General features: G+C 46.8%; 1 protein-coding gene and 1 pseudogene across 4 annotated transcripts in view; both read right to left on the reverse strand.

The window, feature by feature from the left end:
- The window catches only part of ZKSCAN1 (zinc finger with KRAB and SCAN domains 1), a 47951-nt gene extending 39328 nt beyond the window's left edge, over positions 1-8623 (reverse strand). Inside the window, exons 1-3 of one of the 4 annotated variants that reach the window (XM_078356670.1) lie at positions 8570-8623; positions 5305-5422; positions 4513-4658 (exon numbers count right to left, since the gene is read on the reverse strand). The gene's annotated coding sequence lies outside the window, so the exon portion shown is untranslated. Of the gene's footprint in view, positions 1-4512; positions 4659-5304; positions 5423-7968 lie in introns of all 4 variants that reach the window. The other 3 variants (XM_078356671.1, XM_078356662.1, XM_078356664.1) reach the window with 3 other exon arrangements.
- A 9455-nt stretch (positions 8624-18078) lies between these two features.
- LOC100388275 (gap junction gamma-3 protein pseudogene) lies at positions 18079-20566 on the reverse strand (annotated as a pseudogene).
- Between the last annotated feature and the right edge of the window lie 696 nt (positions 20567-21262).

Consider the following 21262-nt stretch of genomic DNA (forward strand, 5'->3'; position numbering starts at 1 on the left):
CTGGGCACAGTGGTTTAGGCCTGTAATCCCAGCACTTTAGGAGGTTGAGGTGGGTGAATCACTTGAGGTCGGGAGTTCCAGACCAGCCTGACTAACTCGGAGAAACGCCATGTCTACTAAAAATATTAAATTAGTCGGGAATGGTGGCACATGTTTGTAATCCCAGCTACTCAGGAGGGCGAAGCAGGAGAATTGCTTGAACCCGAGAGGCAGAGGTTGCAGTGAGCCAAGATCGTGCTGTTGCATTCCAGCCTGAGCAACAAGAACGAAATTCTGTCTCAAAAAAAAAAAAAAAAATAATAATAATAAAAAAGAGAAAACTTATAAATAGCACTTTATTAGGAAGGTAATGAAAGATCTCAATGTAGGCTGGTTTTTAAAAGCATGATAGCAGAAATAATTCAGGCACATTGAAGATGAAGATAGAAAAAAACAAGCCACCTTTAGCTGTTTAAGCAGGAAACGAACGAACACAGATCCTGTGGGGAGGTGAAGTTTTCTAAATGAGACTCTGTATGAAGGTACCTCTATACATGTGTATAAAAGTATTTTAAGGGCCGGCGCTTTGGGAGGCTGAGGCGGGCGATCACGAAGTCATGAGATCAACACCATCCTGGCCAACATGGTGAAACCCTGTCTCTACTAAAAATAGAAAAATTAGCTGGGCATAGTGGCGCGCACCTGTAATCCCAACTACTTGGGAGGCTGAGGCAGGAGAATCACTTGATCCTGGGAAGCAGAGGTTGCAGTGAGCCAAGATTGCACCACTGTACTCTAGCCTGATGATGGAGTGAGACTCCATCTCAAAAGAAAAAAAAAGTATTTTAAAAGTTGCAAAACACAGTCACACAGTTGTTACAGAAAAGTGATCACTAAGGAATAAATTGGGTTGGGGCGGGGATGTGGCTCACATCTGTGATCCCAGCATTTTGAGAGGCTGAGGTGGTTGGATCGCTTGAGGTCAAGAGTTCGAGACCAGCCTGGCAAACAAGGTGAAACCCTGTCTCTACTAAAATACAAAAAAATTAGTCAGGTGTCATGGCACATGCTTGTAATTTCTGCTACTTGGGAGGCTGAGGCACAAGAATCACTTGAACTCAGGAGGTGGAGAGATCATGCCACTGTTCTCCAGCCTGGGCGACAGAGTGAGACTCTGTCTCAAAATAAATAAATAGACACAGGCTGAGTGCAGTGGCTCACACATATAATCCCAGCACTTTTGGAGGTTGAGGCTGGTGGATCACTTGAGGTCAGTATTTCGAGACCAGCCTGGTTAACATGGTGAAACCCCATCTCTACTAAAAACAAAACAAAAAAAAAATTAGCCAGGTGTGGTGGCACGTGCCTGTAATCCCAGCTACTCAAGAGGCTGAGGCAGGAGAATCACTTGAACCTGGGAGATAGAGGTTGGAATGAGCCAAGATCATGCCACTGGACTCCAGGCTGGGAAACAGGGCAAGACTCCATCTCCAAAAAAAAAAAAAAAGATGGAATGACGATGGCTTTCAGGTAGGTTTGGTGTTTTGGGTTGTAAAAGGGAGGATAAAGAACTGAAGGAAGTAGCTGGAGCACTAATGGGGACTCAGGTATTGTGCAGGTTTGAATGCAGGGGAGACAAAGCCCAAGAGGAGACAAGAGCAAAGGAAATTAGAGGAAAGTTTCTGTGATTCTATAACATGTTCCCTTTCTTGTCTGTATGATTTCAGCCGGTGGTGGGATGCTCTGTGTATGTTTCATGCATTTTCACACAGTTGGGGTTCAGTCTCTCAATGTAAGGTTTTTTCTTCCATTTCTTTTTTTTGGGCAGGGGTGGGGGTAACAACAGAGTCTTGCTCTGTTACCCAGGCTGGAGTGCAATGGCAAGATCTCAGCTCACTGCAACCTCCGCCTCCCAGGTTCAAGCAATTCTCATGCCTCAGCCTCCTCGGTAGCTGGGATTACGGGTGCCAGCTGCCCCACCCGGCTAACTAGTATCTTTAATAGAGATGAGGTTTCACCATGCTGACCAGGCTGGTCTCAAACTCCTGACCTCAGGAATCTACCTGCCTCGGCCTCCTAAAGTGCTGGGATTACAGGTGTGAGCCACTGCATCTGGCTTCTTCACGGAAGGCTTTGAGTGGGGTGCAGGGAATGCCCCACTGGTGGTGTCCTTGGGGGAACCCCAGGTGCCCCTTGTTGCTGACCACTTTTGCTTCCAGCATGTCTGAGATGTGATGCTCTCTACTGGGAGCCACCTGCAAGGCGATTATGTGTTGGCACAAGCTCTCTTCTTGCCTTATTTTACAGCCCAACGAAGAGGAAAGTGTCAGAGTAGAAGGGGTGTAAAATCTGGAGTCACTCTCCAGCCGCTGCATCTTGTTTGGGACTTGGTTTGTGCAAATGACCTGACCTCTCTAAGTCTCGACTCCCTCATCTATAAAATAGGGATGATTCTGGCAGTAGCTACCCACTTAGCTACCCTGAAGATGGTATGACATTGTAGAGGTGGCAATGCTTTGTAAACTGCAGAGGACTTTTAGGTGCCAGCCACTGCCATGTTTTAAATGTGGAGAACCGCATTTCTCACCACCTTGTAAAATAAAACTTCACAGTTTATTTGGGTTGGGTGTAATTACTTTGAGGAAAAAAATGTAAAAATAATAATGTTTTAGAGATTCCCCCAAAGAACAAATGATATTGGCTGGGGCTGCCTTCCCAGGGGCCCTGGAACCCTGAGGGTGCTTGACCTGCAAATGGCCCAGCGCTGACAGGAGAACAGCCAGATGGCCCTGCTAGCTCCCTCCCTGTGCAAACATCTCTCACCCAGCCGAGTCAACAACCCTCCCTGGGTCAAGAGGCTCCTCCATGCTGCTTCTGGGTGGTGTAGCCCAGAAACTGGGCGGCTAGGGCATGGGGCTCTGGACTTGGGTTATGTGTTTAATCTAGGTCCCTGAGCTACAGGGTCATCTGCTTTGGCTCCTTCTCTGCTTATGTAAACAGGCCTGGTGGGCCCATCAGTACAGCCAGGCCCCATTCACAGGCTCTCCTCCTGTAAACACATTACAAAGAATCTTTGTAACTGCCCTGGCAGAGCAGCTCTGCTCAGCGGAAGAAAGCCTGCATCTGGAGGGGGTGAGACTGGGGGCAGGGATGGTTGGGGAAAGAGTGGGGAGGAGGGAATAGGTGGGGCAGGGGTGGTGCTCACCAATACCTCCTATACCATGCAGTACAGAAAAGTAAGCTTTGCCCCAGATCTGGCTATGAGAGGAGGGGGCCTGCTGTCTGCAGCAGAAAACAAAGTAGCAGGGAGGCTGGTGTTAGAAAAGGGGTGAACTGGAGTGGAGCATGGTGGCTCACACCTGTAATCCCAGCTACTTGGGAGGCTGAGGCCGGAGAATCGCTTGAACCCAGGAGGTGGAGGTTGCAGTGAACCAAGATGGCACCATTGCACTCTAGTCTGGGTGACAAGAGCAAAACCGCATTTCAAATAAATAAATAAAACTAAAGCCTCTTCTTCAAGTAGTACAGGGTAGAAGCAAGAGAGTCCAGAAAACAAATCGTATTCTTGCTCCTACCCCTAATGAGCTGTGTGTCCTTTGGATGGTGCCTTAATGTCTCAGTTTCCTTGTCTAGATAAATCAGAATGATAATATCTGCCATTTTTTTGAGCACCCTTGATGTGAAAGGGACTTTTTATGTGTTATTTATCTATACAAATACCCAATAAGGTAGGGTCAATTATCCCCATTTTAGAGATAAAGACATTAAGGCTTCACTGCAGAATGGACTTGCTCAAAAATAGGCATGTGTAAGTAGCAGGCACAGCTCTTTTGTATTCCAAACCCCCATCCTGTCCCTGCAATTAAGAAAAGTGAGGTCAGGGTGGTGGTTCAAGCTTGTAATCTCAGCATTTCAGGAGGCTGAGGTAGGAGGATTGCTTGAGCCAGGAGTTCAAGACTCGCCTGGGCAGCAAAGCAAGACTCTGTTTCTTCTTTGCTTTTCTCTCCCTCCCCTCCCTCTCTCCCTCCTTCCCTCCTTCCCATACTTCCTTTCTTTTCTGGAGTGCAATGGTGTGATCTTGGCTCACTACAACCTCTGCTTCCCAGGTTCAAACGATTCTCCTGCCTCAACCTCCCAAGTAGCTGGGATTATAGGCATGTATCACCACACCCGGCTAATTTTTGTATTTTTAGTAGAGACAGGGTTTCAACACATTGGTCAGGCTGGTCTTCAACTCCTAACCTCAGGTGATCCACCCACCTCGGCCTCCCAAAGTGTTGGGATTACAGGCGTGAGCCACGCGTCCAGCCAACAAGACCCTGTTTCTACAAAATATAAAAAATGAAGCCATTGTAGTCTCACCTACTTGGGAGGCTGAGACAGGAGGATCGCTTGAACCCGAGGGAAAAAAAGAAGAAAAAGAAAACCAAAAACTATTTTTATTGCTCAGGGACAAAGTTTCTGACTTCAATAAGCTCAAGGTCTGGAGTCAAAGCCTCCCAGATATCCCCTCCCACTGTATTTATTTATCACCTTGGTTAAAATCCAGGGAAGGGAACAATCAGCAACTTGTTCCACTCGGGGTAGAACTTGGCAGGAACTCCTGGAGTTGCTGTTACTACCTTTTCCATTCCAAGGCAATCCATAAATGTCTACATTTCCATGGTATATCTTGGAGGCTGCATGAGGGAGAAAGAGCCAGTGACCCTTATGTCTACAGAAAAAAATTAGTTTTTTGTTTTTTTTTTGAGATGGAGTCTTGCTCTCTCACCCAGGCTTGAGGGCAGTGGCACAATCTCAGCTCACTGCAACCTCTGCCTCCTGGGTTCAAGCGATCCTCCCACCTCAAGCCTCCTGGGTAGCTGGAATTACAGATGTGCACCAAAATGCCAGGAGAGGGTCTCACCATTCAGGAAGTAAATATCTATTTAATCTTTTTGTTTTCTCTGTAGCGTCTACACCCTCAACTGTGGTCGGTATTCCTCAGGCCAGCAGGGTCTGATTGCTGGCCTGAGGGGTGTAGGATTTCAGACTCACCTTGGGTGGACAGCCCTAGCCTTCCTCCTTTCAAAGGTTAAGTCCTTACTGCTGTTGGAACAGAGTGGCAGCTGGGCTTGGACTTTTCAGGAAGGAGACTAGAGGGTTTTCCTCTGGAGAAACTGACCCAGGGATAAGAGCTACAGATACTGGACGGGCGCAGTGGCTCACGTCTGAAATCTCAGGACTTTGGGAGGCTGAGGCAGGTGGATCACCTGAGGTCAGGAGTTCGAGACCAGCCTGGACAATATGATGAAACCCTGTCTCCACTAAAAAGACAAAAATTACCTGGGTGTGGTGGTGCACGTCTGTAATCCCAGCTACTCGGGAGGCTGAGGCCGGAGAATTGCTTGAAGCAGGGAGGTGGAGGTTGCAGTGAGCTGATACCATGCCACTGAACTACAGCCTGGGTGACAGAGGAAAAAAAAAAAGCTACACATACTGACAATTGGGAGTCCTATTCCCACCAGATCATCTAAGGAGAGCACATAATGGAGAAAGTCTGCCCATGCCCAGACCTGAGGTCGACTCCTGACAGCCCCACATTGTAACTGAGTACACCTATTATCTAAGAGAAATAGAATGAGTTATTATTTTATTTTATCATTATTTCTTTCTTTTTTTCTCTTTCTCCCCATTTCCGTTTCCTACTGAGCTCTTTAGGAATGCAATTATAACCTCTTACTTTTCCTTCACCAGACACTCCTAACAGGGTATGCTTATCTAACTACACGCTGAGAAGCTCCAGAGTGGCACTCACTCCTACCAGGAGACCACCTCGAGGACAACAGTCCATTTACAACCCAAAGGGTGCCCGCCTTGAAACTCTCTTCCACCTGGGGAGTTTTGGCCACCTTTACAACCTAGTTCTGCCCATGAAGGTGCCAACTAGACGACCTGGTTAAGACACCAAAGTGAGTTTTGTGGACCTGCTTGCTCCCTCCCCTGCATGCCATTCATGACAAGCCCCCTTTTAATAGTCCCTGCTTTCTGCCCCAGAGTTGAAGGGAGACCCTTTTTTTAAAAAAATTTTTTTTTTTAAAGACGGGGTTTCACCATGTTGGTCAGGCTGGTCTTGAACTCCCGACCTCAGGTGATCTGCCCGCCTTGGCCTCCAAAGTTCTTGGATTATAGGCATGAGCCACCGCACCTGGCCTGAAGGGACACCCTTAAGGCAGGAAGCCTGTACTTCTTCCCCTAAGCCAGCTTTGGAATAAAAAGTCACTTTATACCACATCTTGTTCTTGTTAATCAGACTCTGCAAACTGCGAGTGACTGAACCCTGTGATTCAGTTACAACACAGACATGTGAATGGACAGAGAAGATGTGTCCAAAAAGATAGGAAAGCTCCTATCTTTTTTTTTTTTTTTTTTGAGATAGCATCTTCCTCCATTGCCCAGGCTGGAGTTCAGTGGAGTGATCATGGCTCACTGCAGCCTCAAACTCCTGGGCTCAAGCAATCCTCCCATCTCAGCCTCCTGACTAGCTGGGACTACAGGCATGTGCCACCATGCCCAGCTAATTTTTGTATATATTTTTTGGTGGCGATGAGGTTTTACCATGTTGCTCAGGCTGGTCTTGAACTCCTGGGCTCAAGCCATTCTCCTGCCTTGGTCTCCCAAAGTGTTAGGAACACAGGGGTGAGCCACCACACCTGGCCAGTGCTAACATCTTTAATGAGGACTGTTACTGCTTTTTCTTGAAGTTTTGATTGCAAATATATATAGTTTTGAGTTTTCCCAACTCTATTAGCTTTGGGCTTGCTTTGAGTGCCAGGCAGGGGCTTTGAAGCAGAAAAATAAGGAACATGGGTTTAATAACTGGTCATAGGAAAGAATACCTATCTGGTCCCCTCTCCACAAAGACAGATCCAAAGACAAAAGAAAGAAAGGGCCAGGCGTGGTGGCTCACATCTGTAATCCCAGCACTTTGGGAGGCAGAGGCTGCAGTCAGCCAAGATCATGCCACAGCACTCCAGCCTGGGCAACAGATCCAGACCCTGTCTCAAAAAAAAAAAAAAAAAAAAAAAAAGTGATTTACAAAGTATATTTATTTTTAAAAATATATATTATCATGCTTGCTTTCACTCAGATAAAAATGCTACAAGATGTTTTATGGGTATAAGAGAGATTATGATGTCCCAAATTTTGTGAGGATTGAATAGATTTCTATCAGTTCCACATACATCTTTCTTATCACTTTCTGGAATTTACTGCTTTTCTTCCTCTTCCCACATTGCTTACTGTACAGAGAAGGAGGCTCCATAATGGGAAGGGATACATTACATTTTTAATGCTTATTCATAGTAAAAACAATGACAAACCTCCGACCTATTACTACTGCCTGCCACACACACTGTGGTGGATGCTTTATACAAATTAACCTCATCTGTTCCTCTCTATTACAAGATACTATTGCTGTCCCCCTAGAAATCAGGGATTTGAAAGTCAGAAAGGTTAAATAAATTGGTAAGTGGCAGTCAGTTCTGCTATACTATTTCTAGAAAACAGATCCAGAGGTTTTAACTTTTATTTTTTAAGAGGCTTGGCTATTCTTAGCAGAGGGGGTCTGTGGTCACACATTCCTTAATCACCACTCTCCGACCCAGAATAAACAGTTACCAGAATGGGGCTGGGCACGGTGGATTACACCTGGAATCCCAACACTTTGGGAGGCTGAGGTCAGGAGTTTGAGACCAGCCTGGCCAACATGACGAATCCCTGTCTCTACTAAAAATACAAATATTAGCTGGGTGAGGTGGAGGGCGCCTGTAATTCCAGCTACTCGGTAGGCTGAGGCAGGCGAATTGCTTGAACCCGGGAGGCGGAGGTTGCCGTGAGCCGTGATCGCGCCACTGCACTCCAACCTAGGCAATAGAGCCAGACTGCCCCCACTCCCCCCAACAAAACCCCACAAACAACTATTTATCAGGATGGTGTCGAAATATTTACCACTTTCTCTGCACTTCTCACTTTTCGAACTTTGTGCTTTTGTCTGAACTCCATCTGGAATGTTCTTCTTGGATGGTGGAGCATGTCGTCCACGTATCCAATTCCTACCCTCCTTTGAATACACGCCACTTTGTGGAACTCTTCCCTGAGCCCTGCCCACAAGCTTTTCACTGCATCTCTCTCATAAGCTATCTCAGAGTAAACGGAGAACACACGTCAGTACCGGTACCCTTATGCTGGAGTGTCCCATCCTGGGAAAGGCAAAACTCTTGTTTTGATCTTCATGTGACGTCTACTGCAAGTCAAGGGATGCAGAATGCGTTTTCCAGTTCAACAACCCGGACTTTCTACCAGGCTATTTTCAAAAGGAGCTGCCACGGACAGCAGCACGGATTTTGATGGGAGCCGGGTCGGCCGGAAATCGGCAGCCTGCAGGTTCCAAGGGTGCCAGAAAAGAGGGGTCGAACTATGGACCGCCCCTAGCCCCTGCCCTTTTAGTCTTCCCAGCTGGCTCGGGGAAAAAAGGGGGACCGGAGAGAGACTGGCGCTGCGTGCCTAGGGGACAGATGCTTCTCGCTGGGAGTCCCTAGAAATCCCTCACCCAGCCGCGTGTAGGAACAAACAGCACTGACAGCCGCAGGCCGCTGTAGCCACTGCTCACAAAGGCCGGAAGTGCAGACGGCGTCCGCGGCCGAAGAGCCCTCTCTAGGACTTCGGAGGCCCGGCATCTCGGTGGTTCCCTAGCCTAGGAGACAACCCCCGCTCCCGGCCCCCGACGCCCAAGGTCTTGTACCCTGCGACAGCGGCCTCAAAATGAGTCAAAAGGGAGAAGAGCCTGGGGGCGGTGACTCATGTCTGTAATCCCAGTCCTTTGGGAGGCTGAGGTGGGAGGATCACTTGAGGCCAGGAGTTCGAAACCAGCCTGGGCAACATACCGAGTCCCGGTCTCTACCAAGAATTAATAACATGAGCCGGCTGTGGTGGGGCGCACTGGTAGTCCCAGTCCCAGCTACTTGGGAGGCTTAAATGGAAGGATCACTTGAGCCCTGGAGTCAGAGGCTGCAGTGAGGTGTGCTTGCACCATTGCATTCCAGCCTGAGCAACACAGTGAGACCCCGTCTCAAAAAGGAAAAAAAAGGAAGGGAGGGAGGGAAGGAAAGGAAAGGGAATGGAAGGGAGGGAAGGAAGGAGGTAAGGGAATGGGAAGGTAGGAAGGAGGGAGGGAGGGAGGAAGGGAGAGAAAAAAGGAAGGAATGAAGGAAGGAAAGAAGGGAGGGAGAGAGGGAGAAAGGGAAGGAAAGGAAAGGGAATGGAAGGGAGGGAAGGAAGGAGGTAAGGGAATGGGAAGGTAGGAAGGAGGGAGGGAGGGAGGAAGGGAGAGAAAAAAGGAAGGAATGAAGGAAGGAAAGAAGGGAGGGAGAGAGGGAGAAAGGGAGGTAAGGAGAGAAGGAAGGAAAGGAAAAGGAAGGGAATAGAAAGGAGGGAAGGAAATGGGAAGGAAAGAAGGAAGGAAGGAAGAAAAATCGAATTCAGCAGCACACATGTGGAAGAGGAAATCCATTTACAATGCATCCGGGCCTGAGTTTCAGCTGAGGGGCTGGAGCATGGCTGATTATCATGCTGGCTTCCCCCAGAGACCAAGGAAACTGAGGCCTGGAGCAAGTTCTTGCTTGCTCAGGGTCTCACAGTGACCTGGGTCAGAAGCCAGGGCTTGTGGGACCGTGGATCATGCCCTTTCCACTGCCTGGACTGCCTCTCATCAGAAATGAACACCGATAAAATTCATTATGCTTTCAAAATGGTAGGACACTTAGGACAGATCAAAGCAGATAAAAGAGAGTGTGCAAGACTTCCGAGAAGATGCCTCACACTCATCATCAGGGCTACAGTTTGAGGATCTCTTATCTGAAATGCTTGGGACTGGAAATGTTTCAGATTTCAGTTTTGTTTTTTTGTTTTTCTTTTTTTTACTTTGAAATATTTGCTTTACTGGTTGAGCAGCCCTAAACCCAAAATCCTGTCTGAAATACTCCAATGAGTGTTTTCTCTGAACACCATGATGGCCCTCAAGTTCTGGTTTTGTAACTTATGAAGGTCAGATATTTGGATTAGGGATACTCTTTCAGTACTATATAAAAACAAAAACTAAAAACAAAATAGCAGTGTTTGGTGAGGATGTGGACAAATTGGAATCTTTGTGAATTGCCAGTGGGAATATAACATGGTGCAGCCCCTGTGGAAAATGGTATAGCGCCTCTTCAACAAAATTGAAAATAGAATTGGCCAGGTGCAGTGGCTCCCGCCTGTAACGCCAGCACTTTGAGAGGCGAAGGCGGGCAGATCTTTTGAGGTCAGGAGTTTGAGAACAGCCTGGCCAACATGGCAAAACCCTGTCTCTACTAAAAATACAAAAAATCAGCTGGGCGTGGTGGCTCATGCCTGTAATCCCAGCTACTCTGGAGGCTGAGGAGGGAGAATTGCTTGAGCCTGTGAGGGGGAGTTTGCAGTGAGCCAGGATGGTGTCACTGCACTCTACCCTGGGTGACAGAGCTAGACTGTCTCAATTAAAAAAAAAAAATATATATATATATATGTATATATATATATGTATATATATATATGAAGGCTAAAGAGAGAAATTGGATCAGCTGAAGAGTTTACAAATTTGCAGAGGATAGAGGCAAGGAAGCTTTGTGACCTACTTTTAGGTTGTGAAACTTGGTCTTGATGCAAACCCCAAATGGTCTTCATATACAAAGCATCTTTGCAGAGGAAGCTCTTTGGAGAAAGAAAATTGGCGAGATAGAAAGCACAGCCAAGAGATGACAAGAGAGACTTCTCTAGAGAATTTCGTGGATGAAGAGGAAAAACAAATCCACAAGTTCATGGGGATAATCAGTTATTTGAAGTCAGAAAGAGTGGTTAACATGGAGGCTGGGTGTGGTGGCTCACGGCTATAATCCTAGCGCTTTTGGAGGCCAAGGAGGGCAGATCACCTGAGGTCACCAGCCTGGCCAACACGGTGAAACCCTGTCTCTAAACAAAAATTAGTCAGATGTGGTGGCAGGTGCCTGTAATCCCTCCTACTTAGGAGGCTGAGGCAGGAGAATTACTTGAACCTGGGAGGCAGTGGTTGCAGTGAGCTGATTTCGCAGCCTGGGTGACAGAGCAAGACTCTGCCTCAAAAAAAAAAAAAAAAAGTAGATTAATGGTTGCCAGAGCCTGGAGTGGGGTGGGTGATGGCAGAGTGCTAATGGGTAATCTGCCATTTTCCTTTTGGAGTGATGAAAATATTCTACACTATTTAAAATAGTAGTATGGCCAGCTATGGTGGCTCATGTCTGTAATCCCAGCACTTTGGGAGGTCGAGGCAAGCAGATCACTTGAGGTCAGGAGTTTGAGACCAGCCTGGCCAACATGGCAAAACCCCATCTCCACTAAAAATAGAAAAATTAGCTGAGTGTGGTGGTGCATGCCTGTAACCCCAGCTACTTGGGAGGCTGAGGCAGAATCGCTTGAACCTGGGAGGTGGAGGCTGCAATGAGCTGAGATCGAGCCACTGCACTCCAGCCTGGGTGACAGTGAAATCGTGTCTAAAAATAAATAAATAAAAATTTAAAATAAAAGTTATATTGTACAACCTTGTGAAAATGAGGTCACTGAATTGTACATTTTAAAGTGCTGAATTTTATGTCATGTGAATTTTATGTCATTAAAAATTGCCCCAAAAATAGAAAAGAAAGAAAAAAGTTGTCATTGGAGAGTTGCGTGGAAAGCAATATGGCACTTCCTCAAAGCGCTGAAAGCAGAGCTGAGGCAGGAGAACAGGGTCTGGAGGCAGGGAATCTAAGGACTTCCTATAAATCAAACAGCAAAACTCCAACTTTCTTATTTTTGTGTGTGTGTTTTTTTAAGACTGAGTCTCGCTCTGTCGCCCAGGCTGGAGTGCAATGGTGTAATCTTGGCTCACTGCAACCTCCACCTCCCGGGTTCAAGCAATTTTCCTGCCTCAGCCACCTGAGTAGCTGGGACTACAGGCATGCACCACTACACCCAGCTAACTTTTGTATTTTTAGAAGAGATGGGGTTTCACCGTGTTAGCCAGGATGGTCTTGAACTCCTGACCTCAAATGATCTGCCTGTCTCAGCCTCCCAAAGTTCTGGGATTCCAGGTGTGAGCCACCACACCCAGTCAAAACCCCAACTTTCTATGACCAAGTGAATAACTTCGTAACTTCATATCAGCTATGTCAGGAAGCAGCCTCTTCATCTGCATAGGGTGTACACCAAGTAACAAATGGGAAACCTCTAGAGGGTATATAAGCCCTGGAAAATTCTGTCACCATTGCTCTTGAGCCTGTTACTGGAGCCTGCCCCCACTCTGTGGAGTGTACTTCCATTTCAATAAATCTGTGCTTTTCTTTCGTTGCTTTGTGTGTGTGTGCATGTGGTTATTTTTCTTTTTTGTCAGATTCTTCATTCAAAATGCCAAGAACCTGGACGCCAGTAATAGAACTATCATTTGATGCAGCAATCCCATTACTGGGTATATACCCAGAGGAATATAGATCATTCTATCCTAAAGACACATGCACGTGAATTTTCATTGCAGCGCTATTCACAATAGCAAAGACATGGAATCCATCTAAATGCCCATCAATTACAGACTGGGATCATTACAGACTGGAGAATGCCCATCAGTTACAGACTGGATAAAGTAAATGTGGCACATATACACCATGGAATACCATAAAAAACCATAAAAAACAAGATCATGTATTTTGCGGGAATATGGATGGAGCTGGAGTCCATTATTCTCAGCAAACTAACATAGGAACAGAAGACCAAATACTGCATGTTCTCACATAAGTGGGAGCTTAAGGATGAGAGCTCATAAACACAAAGAAGGAAACAACAGACATTGGGCTCTACTTGAAGGTGGGAAGCAGGAAGAGGGAGAGGATTAGAAAAAAATAACTATTGGATCAGGCATGGTGGTTCCCACCTGTAATCTTAGCATGTTGGGAGACCGAGGCAGGGAGATCATTTGAGGTCAGGAGTTCAAGACCAGCCTGGCCAACATGGTGAAACCCAGTCTCTAGTAAAAGTACAAAAATTAGGCAAGTGTGGTTGTGCGTACCTGTAATCCCAGCTATTCAGGAGACCGAGAGAGGAGAATTGCTTAAACTGGGGAAGCAGAGGTTGCAGTGAGCCGAGTTCACGCCACTGCACTCCATCCTGGGTGACAGAGTGAGACTCGGTCTGAAACCAAACAAAACAAAAAAACCAAACAAAACTATTGGGCTTAGTAACTGGGTGACGAAATAATCTGTACAACAAACCCCCAAGATATGAGTTCACCCCTGTAACAAACCTGCACATATACTCCTGAATGTAAAATAAAAGTTGTTTTTTGATATTTTAAAATTTTATTAATAGAAGAGTTGTAAACGAGGAAGAGAGAAGGAAAACATGCGGGAAAGGAAACAGCTGTTCAGTCAAGGCTGCGAATCTTTCTGGGAAGAAGGATCTGGCTATGGCTCTCTGACTAGTAAACCCAGCCTTAATCACCGTGAAGCAAGGATGATGATACTGAACACTTGCGCATTCCCCACGATGTGCAGATTTCATTCTAAGGACCAGGATTTGGATTTGGCCATGCTGTGTCCTAAGTGTCTTCTTTGGTTTAAGATTCTAGTCCTGGGCAACCATTAGCCAACCATTAGTTCAATGGCTATTGAGCTCTTGGACGTGTCTGATCGAATTGATATGTGCTTTAATTTAAAATACATGCTGAGTTTCAAAGATTTAGTATTAAAAAGTCAAATATATCATTAATGGTTTAAGAATATTGAATACATGTTGAAATCATAGCATTCTGGATTATCAGATTAAGTAAAATATGCTGTTAACATTGATTTCCCTTTTTTCTTCTTTTTTTTTGAGGCAGGGTGTCACTCTGTCGCCCAGGCTGGAGTGCAGTGGTGCGATTATGACTCGCTGCAGTCTCAAACTCCCAGCCTCAAGTGATGCTATTACTTCAGCCCCCCAAGTAGCTGGGAGTACAGGCATGCACCAACACCCCAGATAACTTTCAACTTTCATTTTAAAATTTAAAAGACAGGGTTTCATCCCTGTGTTCCCCAGGCTTATCTCAAACTCCTGGGCTCAAGTGATCTTCCAACCTTAGCCTGCTAAAGTGCTGGGATAACAGGTATGAGCCACCAGACTTTCCTGAAAATAGCCGACTTACAGGTGTATTTTAAATCAATGTATCTTAGAAGCTGATCTCTGCACCACTATTTCCCACATGTTGGGACTCTTGTCTGAAAAACCGGGTCTATTTATAAAAGCATCTGGTTCCAATAGCCAGTTCTGGATTAATCCGAGCTCTGGTGTCACATAGATTCTGATAGTAACATTTAACCAAATCTCAGTAAAGACACCGTGTTAGTTTGGGTCTTTTGAGAAAAAAACGACAAGATGAGGCAGTGGTTCAGGAGATGCTGTGGACTGGGGGAGATTCTGTGAAGGAAGCTGGGTAGGTGGAAAGGAATTCAGACACTGAATGCAGCTCTGCCCCACATGAAAGGGGTGAGCAGAGCCTCACAGAGCAGGGCTAGGCAGGATCAGTGGGGTCCGCAAGCTAAGACTGCCCATTGCAGGGTCAGAAGGAAATCTGACATTGATCCACACAATGTGTTTTAAGTCCTGCACATAAAGATTAAGTGCTCAAAGATCCAGAGGAACCCACTGCTCCCACATCCAGATCCTTCTTCCCAGAAAGGTTCACAGCCTTGACTGAACAGCTGTTTCCTTTCCCACATGTTTTCCTTCTCTCTTCCTCATTTACAACTCTTTTATTAATAAAATAACAAATGAAAAACAACTTTTATTTTAGTTCGGGAGTATAGGCGCAGGTTTATTACAGAGGTGAATTCATGTCACGGGGGTTTGTTGTAGATTATTTCATCACACAGTTACTAAGCCTAGGACCCAATAGTTTTTGTTTTTCCAGACAGAGTCTCACTCTGTCACCCAGGATGGAGTGCAGTAGGTCCTGCACAGGGAGGAAGGGCCAGGCTCGGGTCCTTGCATCCTTAGTCAGGGCAGCCTGGGTCCCCCCACGTGCCGCTGAGCTCCACTCTTGTGCACTATCTGTGGCCACACCAGGCGTACTCAATAATTTTGATGTTGGCTGGGTGCAGTGGCTCACGCCTGTAACCCCAGCACTTTGGGAGGCTAAGGTGGGCGGATCACGAGGTCAGGTGTTGGAGACCAGCCTGGCCAACATGGTGAAACTCTGTCTCTTCTAAAAATACAAAAAAATTAGCCAGGTACAGTGGCACACGTCTGTGATCCCAGCTACTCAGGAGGCCGAGGCAGGAGCATTGCTTGAACCCAGGAGGCAGAGGTTGCAGTGAGCTGAGATCCTGCCACTGCCCTCCAGCCTGTGTGACAGAACAAGACTCCATCTCTGAAAAAAAATAATAATTTTGACTTTAACCCCACATAGCAATCTGTGTGGCATGACCTTTCCCAAGTCACAGTCATTCGTTGTTATTTTATTTTATTTTTTTTCGAGATGGAATCTTGCTCTGTCATCTGGGCAGTGGCATGATCTCGGCTCGCTGCAGCCTCCATCTCCCAGGTTCAAGCAATTTTCCTGCTTCAGCCTCCCGAGTAGCTGGAATTAAAAGTGCCCACCACCACCAAGCCCAGCTAATTTTTGTATTTTTAGTAGAAATAGGGTTTCACCATATTGGCCAGGGTAGTCTCAAACTCCTGACCTCAAGTGATCCACCCGCCTTGGCCTCTCAAAGTACTGGGACTACAAGCGTGAACTACTGCTCCTGGCCTCATCATTAATTCCTTAGCATGGGAGATGTTGGTCAAAGGGTACAATGTTTCAATTAGACAGATAAATACATTCTGGGGATCTATTGTACAGCATAGGGACTCTAGTTAATAATAATGCAGTATATACTTGAAAATTGCAGGCCAGGCACAGTGGCTCACACCTGTAATCCCAGCACTTTGGGAGACTGAGGCGGGTGGATCATGAGGTCAGGCGTTCAAGACCAGCGTGGCCAACACGGTGAAACTTTGTCTCTACTAAAAATACAAAAATTAGCCTGGCATGGTGCCATGTGCCTGTAATCCCAGCTACTTGGGAGATTGAGGCAGGAGAATCGCTTGAACCCAGGAGGCGGGAGGTGGAGATTGCAGTGAGCCGAGATCGTGCCACTGCACTCCAGCCTGGGTGACAGAGCTAGAAAAAAAGAGAAAGAAAGAAAAACAGAAAACTGCTAACATTGTAAATGTTCTCCCTACAGGTTATTAAATCTGCTAGGAGAGCCTTTCAGCATGTTAGCAGGATACATAGTGTCCTCTGGTGGCAATATTACACAACCGCAACTGGATTGCCTGTGAGGGAAGATCCTGAATCCTGAAAGCTGCACTTCTATTCTACAGCTTAAGAAGGAAATCTGACACTAATCCGCACAGTGTGTTTTAAGATCCTGCACATATAGATTAAGTGCTCAAGGATCCAGAGGAGCCCACTGCTCCCAGACCAGGTGTCTGAGCCTAGGAGGCACCTGACCGGAGTCTCTCACCCAGGCTGGAGTGCAGTGGTGTGATTTTAGCTCACTGCAACCTCCACTTCCTGGGTCCAAGTGATTCTCTTGTCTTAGCCTCCCAAGTAGCTGGGATTACAGGCATGTGTCATCACACCTGGATAACTTTTTGTATTTTTAGTAGAGACGGGGTTTCATCATGTTGGCCAGGCTGGTCTCAAACTCCTGACCTCAAAGGATCCGCCTGCCTCAGCCTCCCAAAGTGCTGGGATTACAGGTGTGAGCCATTTCACCTGGCCCACAGACAGGATTTTAAGCTTGAACTCAAGAGGCAGCCTAGACTGGGGATCTCCACTGGGCAGTCATCCTCAAGAATGTGTGGCTAAAGCTACACACAAAGGGAAGGTTATCCAGGAAGAGCGAGGGTGTGGGATGGGAAGAGAGAGGGTCTGCAACACAGTCCTAAGGAACACTAGCATTTTTTTTTTGAGACAGAGTCATGTTGAGAAATACTGAGTTTATGGTTATTGATGAATGCTGAGTGTATGATAGAGTATATTGTTTGTCAGGAAAAACAATGGCAAGGAAAACCTAGCTGACCTCCTCCCCAAGTGGAAAACAATTTGAGGCATTCCAAAGTGGCAGGACAATGTATAAGCATCATCCACCAGTCAAAACAATTCTTTGAGATAGCTGACCCTGCCCCCATGGCTCCTTCATGGAGAATACCTTTTAGTTTGTCTGTAGTCAGTGGTAAGCTGCCTACTTGGTATATTTTTGAGTTATGAGAAAATACAGAACACCTGTTTGTTAATAATAATCACCTGTTCAGGGAGAATAAATGCATGGGTCAGCGTGTACTTGGGGCCTTCAGCCTGGAATGCTGTCTGCCCCTGAGGTTCTCAGTTCAGAAGGCTGCTTGTCCCTTGGATAGACCCACTTTTTTGTTCTATCGGGGTGTCTGCCTCTCATTACCTTCAGTGCTGCTTCAGTGGGGCTCCCCTGGCTCAGCTGGTACTTGGTAGAGTCACCCAGGCTGGAGTGTAGTGGCACAATCTTGACTCATTGCAACCTCCACCTCCCAGGTTCAAGCAATTTTCCTGCCTCAGCCTCCCAAGTAGCTGGGAATACAGGCGCCCGCCACCATGCCCAGCTAATTTTTGTAGTTTTAATAGAGATGGGGTTTCATCATGTTGGCCAGGCTGGTTTTGAACTCCTGACCTCAAAGGATCCACCTGCCTAGGCCTACCAAAATGCTGGGATTACAGGCGTGAGCCACAGCGCCTGGCCCAGTTAGCACTTTCTGTGAGTGTAATTTCTCCAAAGTTTTCAACTTGAAATAATCAATATAACCATCCCACGTATTAGGGGATGGCAGGTCCTTCACTCCTTCAGCTCCTTTGGTTGACCAGTTCCGCAACATGGCTGTATCCACAGGTGGGGGAGGTCAGGATATTTCACCCCTATTCATTAGGGCTGTGGGGCACGTGGTCTCTGAGATGGAACAAGGCGGGCCAGGCTGATGGATTGCTCACAGTGTGTGCTGGAGGTTCCTTTTGCTGCTCAGGGCCAGAGCATGGCTGGAGGAACAGGCCCCACCTAGGAGGTTCCGCAGGGGCTTACACAGTCTTCCCAGACCCGGAAGCACAATCTCCAACAGAAAGAGTGAACAAGAGACAGAACCCACTGACCCCAAACACGGCTTTATAGAAAGATGATCTTCTCCGAGGGGCAGGAAAAGGTGCAGGTTAATCTATCTGGACAAGGCTCTCAGTGACATGCAGAGGAGCTGGGCATCTGGAACCCGTACCGGTGGTACTGCAACCCCAGCACTGTCCCCTCCAGGACCAGCTGAGCTCCCAGCTGAGCCACATAAGCCCAGAGCAGCCTGAGGCTTCCAACCCCTGGGGCATCTCTGCTGCTCTCCCTTCTCTGGATCAGGGCCTCCTCCTCTCCCTTCCCCTTTCCTGATTCTTCTCTGTGCCAGATCATGTGATACAGGGTGAAACCCACGTAAAGGGCGCTGGGTACAGCCATCAAGTTGACCTGGAAGACCCAGAAATGCAGCGGGGAGAGGGGTTGGAAGGAATCAAAGCAGGCAGCCTTGCAGCCCGGCTGCTGGGTGTAACACACGAATCCACTCTGCTCATCGCCATACACTCCGGGCCCACTGGCAGCCAGCAGCACAAGGCGGAATCCCAGGAGCACGGCAAGCAGGAGGCGCCCCCACGGGGGTGGAGTGACCGCCCTCCTCCGCCAGCAGCTGCCGCAGGAACCTGCCACATATCCTGTTAGGGAGCTTAAAAAAAGATTATTACACGTTATTGATACATATTTTTTTAAGAACTCTGTTGCCCAGGCTGGAGTGCAATGGTGTGATCATAGCTCACGCATTCTGTTTACTGTGCACTTTATTTCTATTATTATTACATGGTAATATATAATGAAATAATTCTACAACTCGCCATGGTGTAGAATCAGTGGGAGCCCTGAGCTTGTTTTCCTGCAACTAGACAGTCCTGTCTGGGGGTGATGGGAGACAGTGACAGATCATCAGGCATTAGATTCTCACAAGGAGAGGGCAGCCTAGATCCCTCGCATGCGCAGTTCACAATAGCGTTTGAGCTCCTGTGAGAATCTAATGCCTGAGCAGGACTTTCTGATGAAAAAAAAAAAAAAAAAGAATCTAATGCCGCTGCTGATCTGATAGGAGGCGGAGCTCAGGCGATCACGTGAGCCATGGGGAGTGGCTGCAAATACTGATGAAGCTTCGATCGTGCAACTCACCTTTTGATATGTGGTTCGGCTCCTAACAGGCCATGAACAGGTGCCAGGAGTTGGGGACCTCTGCCCTAAACTATCTTGTCTCTCTCTGGAGGACTCTCCTGGAGATAGTTCCCAGGTAGGCTGGAGGAATGACACGCAATGAATCAGGCAAAACACATCAGTCAGGTATAGACAGGTATATGTATGTTTAAGTCCTCTTTAATTTCTCTGAGCTTTTCTTTTTCAACCTTCTTTCCCAGTAGAATTCACTGTCCCAGCCATGAGGTTCTTCTTGGTCATCAGAAATACTTAGTGTTTTCTATTGCCTTTGCTTATGTATTTATTTATTCATCCAGAAATTATGTATTATTTACCTATTGTATTAAGATGTATATTTATTTATTATTTTATTTTTTGAGACGGAGTCTCGCTCTGTCACCCAGGCTGGAGTGCAGTGGCCCGATCTTGGCTTACTACAACTTCCGCCTCCCAGGTTGAAGCAATGCTCCTTCCTCAGTCTCCTGAGTATCTGGGATTACAGGCTTGTGCCACCACACCTGGCTAATTTTTTGTATTTTTAGTAGAGACGGGGTTTTCCCATCTTGGCCAGGCTGGTCTTGAATTCCTGACCTTGTGATCCACTGCCTCAGCCTCCCAGGGTGCTTGGGTTACAGGTGTGAGCCACCACACCCGGCTTATTTGTTTATTTATTTTTTGAGACAGGGTCTTGCTCTGTTGCTTAGGCTGGAGTGCAGTGGTGCAATCACAGCTCACAGCAGCCTTGACCTCCCATCAAGTTATCTTCCTGTCTCAGCCTCCCAAGTAGCTGGGACTACAAGTGTGTGCCACCATGCCCAGATAATTTTTTTACTTTTTAAAATGTAGACTTGGGGTCTTGCTATGTTGCCACGACTGATCTAGAACTCCTGGGCTCAAGCAATCCTCCCAGTTTGGTGTTCCCAATAGCTGAGATTACAGGCGTGAGCCACCATGCCTGGACCTATTGTATATTTGATTCTCTGGTAGGCACTGGAGACTCAAAAGAACAAGATAGGTAATATCCTATTCTGCATGGAAATCTTTTGACCTCGTCTTGGCAAGCTGTCTTAGGCCTCCACGTCTCTCTGAAATCTAAATCGCTCTAGGAAGTTTTCTCTGAGTAGCTCAGTAGCCCTGTGTCCCTCTCCTCTTGCCCCATACCTGGCCAGGACTTGAGGCCTGCAGTTTCTGTCCCCTTCTTCATCATCATCCATGTCCCTGTTATAGGTGAGGTCATATCTCCTATTCCAATCCTTAGCCCTAGTCTATTCATGTGGATTTTGGTTTCTTCGTTGATCTGAAATGTTCATCTTTCACCTTTTATTTGCTCAAAGTGTCCTGATATTTTCACATATCATATGCTATATTTTTTCCTTTTGACTATTTGCATTTTCTTTTCTGAAGTTGGCTACTGTTCAAATACATTTATTTTTTCCCCAGAAGAGGGAAAGGTGGATTTCATGTAGGCTCGAAAAAAATAATTTCTCAGCTTTGATTTTCAAATTGGAGTCAAAGTGTTAAAAAATCGTAGCCTGCAAATTTAGGCTTTCATGAAAGATAAGATAATTAACCCAGAATTCCGAAGGCTGGGAATGAGTCTTCTATGGAACCCAGCTTGGAGGATGGACTTTGAAATAATCCAGAGTGGGAGGCTGAGGACAGGATGTAAAGAAGTTCTTGTCCCACGGGAAGGAAAAGCACAGACACAGGCAGGTGAGGCTTCATGGGAAGGTCAGGGTGAGAGCTCTGCTGTGTCTTTTGGGGTTGAAACCTGTGCTTGGCGGTTGGTGACTCATTTGAGGAAACTCACTCCCAGGGACTCGGAGGGAGTCTGAGAACCCCAGGGCCAATTCCTGCATCCTTGCGCTGTGCCCTGGAGAGCTGAGGGCTCTCAAATAAGCTCTGGCTGT

This window comes from Callithrix jacchus, chromosome 2 (genome assembly GCF_049354715.1).
Source record: "Callithrix jacchus isolate 240 chromosome 2, calJac240_pri, whole genome shotgun sequence".
Classification (NCBI taxonomy): Eukaryota; Metazoa; Chordata; class Mammalia; order Primates; family Cebidae; genus Callithrix; species Callithrix jacchus.